The sequence below is a fragment of the Pempheris klunzingeri genome, chromosome 7, assembly GCF_042242105.1.
Source record: "Pempheris klunzingeri isolate RE-2024b chromosome 7, fPemKlu1.hap1, whole genome shotgun sequence".
Taxonomy (NCBI): Eukaryota; Metazoa; Chordata; class Actinopteri; order Acropomatiformes; family Pempheridae; genus Pempheris; species Pempheris klunzingeri.
In genome coordinates this window covers 27939238-27943261 of record NC_092018.1, presented here as the reverse complement: position 1 = coordinate 27943261, position 4024 = coordinate 27939238, and positions in this window count along the sequence as shown.

The following is a 4024-nucleotide window of genomic DNA, read 5'->3' as shown; positions in this document are numbered from 1 at the left end:
TTTTTTTCTTTCTTCCTTTTTTTTTTTCTTCTTCTTCTTCTTGAGTTTGCATTGTGCATTTCCACTGCAGGAGGCGAACGTGGTGCCTACTGTACACGCACAATAGTGTTTCATTATTCTGCGGCTGCGTGGACAGTTGTAGGTATATCTGGCCGACAGTTCACACAATAGAGGGGAAGAGATGGTCGGGAAATTTATGCATGGAACATAATTGTTAGTGGGGGCAGTGGAGCAGCATCATCCAATCTAGCAGCCACAAATAGCAACCTCTCAGCAAACATTTCATTACTGCTGACAAGTGTACGGTGGATTGTAATTGGAGATATCCCCTCATCTAAAAGCCCTCCTTACTTCACCGATTGCCTTCTCTAATACTCATCTTTTTTTCATCATAAACTTCTTCGTGGGGTGCTTTGTGTCCCCTGATGATATCTCGCAATTGTTAATTTAAATTCAAATTTTGGTGTGTGAAGTTAATTAGTTGCATAAGCCAATGGCTAGATAGGCCAGATTTGGAGATTGGATCTTGTGACTATGTGGCACTTAGCCGATTTAAGATACAAGGAGGCTTTTGGGTTTTGTTTTGTGTCACGCTGCTCCACATACTGTGTTATTATTGGCTAATACCTTCCTCAGCTGTGAATTATACAGGCAACGTGAGGCAGTGCAGATATCACACGCATGAGGTGTCATCTTACTTCCAATTTAAACAAGGTATCAGTGCAGGGAAGGGTTTTTTTTGTGTGTGTGTGTGTATTGTTTATTTGCAGGTGGTGGGAGGTGGATCAAGTGAAGAGGAATGAAGAAGAGGGGGCTGTTTGAGTTTTATATCGATGTCATTCTGCTGCTCGAAGACGTAAACAGGCCTGAGGTCTCACCCAGATGGCTGTGGGATGACAGATGATCAGTCCAGCGGGGCTCGTGCATGGCTTCACACGTTGGTCGGGTACTTCCTGCTTGTTGGGGAACAGTGGAAGAGACCCCCACGCCCCCACCTTCTCCAACACACACACACACACACACACACACACACATTCAACATTAGACAGAATTATTTCATGAAATCACACAGATCCACTCAGTGTGACTTCCTGTAGGCCTCACTATAAAACCTCCACTTCCTTCAGACAGCAAAGGGTAGTGACTGAACACGTGTCGGTAAGAACAGCTTGTGTAGAGAAATAAAACTGCTCTTCGTGTCATAAATAACAAAATCATACCTGTAAAATCAGAACGGTTGGATCCCCAAACATGGGCCTTAAACTGAGGTGATCTGAGTAGAGAGAATGAAATAATGCACAACAAGATGACCAAAGGTGCACCACGGTGCAGGCTGCTACAGACACTGCTGCTGCCCCTGCACCATCACCTTAAATCCAGGGCTGCACCCCGGGGTCCAGGACCTCCACACTAACCGGAGGAGCCTGCGGCTGCAGGAAGAACAACAAGCGACCCCAGCAGCGTCCCCCTCAGTCGCTGTGGGCGCTCTCCACTGCACGAGAGTGTGTCTCACCCTCGGTGTCCTGCAGATGGCAGACGCACCATTCCCGACGACGGTCTGCAGATCTGATCTGAGAGCGGCTCAGACAAAGAACACCGCGGGGCACGACGGCTTGACATTTAAAACCAGTGGGACTGGCTGTCTGGAACTGGATCTGTTCAGTTTGTTGTGGAGATCCGTCTAATTAAAAATGTTATTATGCTTAATGTTGTTGTTAGATAGATGTACACATGTATTTTTGTATTATTATTGTTATTATTATTATTATTTCTTTAGTAGTTGAAGGAACAGGAAACAAATTCCATGCTAAATAAGCAGGCAAAAAGCAGCTCCTATTTTATTACTTAGCTCATGAGGATGGTCTGTTGTTGCCTGCTGAAGGTTCCTCGTGGCATTTTCCGTGATGTGCAAAGTGTCTCACCCAAGCGCGCGCCCTCCTGCCGCGCCTGGCGTGCGCACAGCCCGCACCGCGTGTGCGTCTCCGGCTGGACCCGAGAAATCTTCACCAGGGACAGAGTGAACAACACAAGGCAGCAGCACGTCAATTAAATTAAGCACGGAGGGGGGGCGGGGGCTCCTAAATGAACAAAAATGTCAAATACACATATTAAAACTTAAATGAAATAGCCGCGAGGATGCAGGCAGAGGAGGAGATTAAAACTCAAAGAGAAACCGAGTCTCTGAGCCCCGAGGTGGTGATACTGTAAGAGATGCAAATAGTAAAAGTGAGCACCATTCTCTGTAATCATTTCAGCTTAAACTACAGAGACACAAAGGCCTGAAAAGGAGATTTGTGTCTTGTAACAAATAACAGAATAGCTGTGGTTCATTATAAGGCTGCTACACAGAGTCAATATTAAAACATTGGAAAAGCAGCGAATGCCTAACAGTCATGTCCCTGCATCATTCAGAGGGCACACATAGCGACTGTTGCCATCCCTTTGCACTTTTATTGTGCCATTAAACCCACTGGGTTTTGTCTGAAATAGACGGCGCAGGTATAAATGCCACAAAGGATATCAATTAGGCAAAGGTGTCTGTAACAATGGTGCTTCTGAGAGTGCAGCTCCTTCCTTATATTCTGCTTATATCATTAGAAAAAGAACAATTTTCACAGGCACGGCTAATCACCTATGAGATAAAGAGTGGGTGGTGACATCAAATTGAACCGTGGAAATGGAACAGGAATTAGATGCACTTAGCCATCACATGTTAATGGCAGCAATCAACAGCCAATTACCCGGCGTACTTGAGTACCTTGACAAGTGCAGGTGTACCCTACAACTAACACTTGCCTCTTTCGTGCATTTCCATAAATTCGACAGTAAACTCCCTCTCTGATTGAGCATGCATGTTTCATTGAGGCTGCAATTAAGCAGTATTGTTAGGGAAGTGTCAAGTGTGGACTGTGAGGGAAGAAAACCCCTTAAGGGCAGCAATAAACGTGTATTTTACCTGCATGCATGTAAATCAATAAAGTTGTTATTTGTTTATATTAAAGTGACCTTTCTTGTTGCCTGGAGAAATGTTCGCGTTGCTTAAACGTGTTTGCTGATTTGAACATTTCCAGTTCGCTGTTCAGAAATGTGTCGGCAGGCAGCATTTTTGCAGCAGCACTGGACAGTGCAGTGGTGTCACTGCCTGGCACTGCTCTCATTGTGAACATGATCTAGGCTGAAGATCTGCTGCTGATGCTGATGATCTCTGTCACTGGGGTGGATATCAGGGCCCAGCTCTGACTGCAGCCCTGACAAGTCACACACACACACACACACACACACACACACACATATTAGATGAACACATCAGCCTTGCACACACTGTGAGGGCAGCGTCGCTGTATGACCCACTTTGATTATTCTATCCTTAAGCAACAGGTGACGGGGCTTTCCCGGATGTCATCTGTGTCGTTGGCCTCTGTTCAGAGACAAGCATTCAGGACCCAGGGAGAGCTGGCTGGCAACATGCCCGATCTACAAGTGAGCTGTCCTATCATTGACATCAAGTAAGCCGAAGATGTCATGTCTTCATCTTGTGAGAGTTCAATCCCCCTTTCAGGATGGATCAAGCTCTCTGTCGCTGGAGAGAGGCTGCGCAGATAAGTGCGGCGGGTCAAACAGTAGCCCGCTTCCTCTGGGGGAATGTCTAGAGAATAACACTTGGGATACAGGCGTGCTTAATAAAGGCTGCTTCATTGGTGATCATGAAGCAAGAAATTGCACCAATGTGTGTGTGTGTGCACTCTAAGACACTTGATTCTTAACGTACAAACACATACACACCTAATCCGGAGTTCAAGTGCGTATCTCACAAGTGTTTTTTCTGTACGTGCGGGCACAAGAGATGCGTTTAGCGTGAGCCCCACACGACCTGGTGTTCAGGCTACGGTCCATCTGGTGGACAGCGCTGTAAGCTGCAGCAGTGCTGAGCTGGAAGCTCAGCAGCTGGCAGACAGGCTCCACACTGGAAAAGGTTACCAAGATGTAAGAGGAGAAAAAGACGTAGAAGAGAATGTGTTGAGAC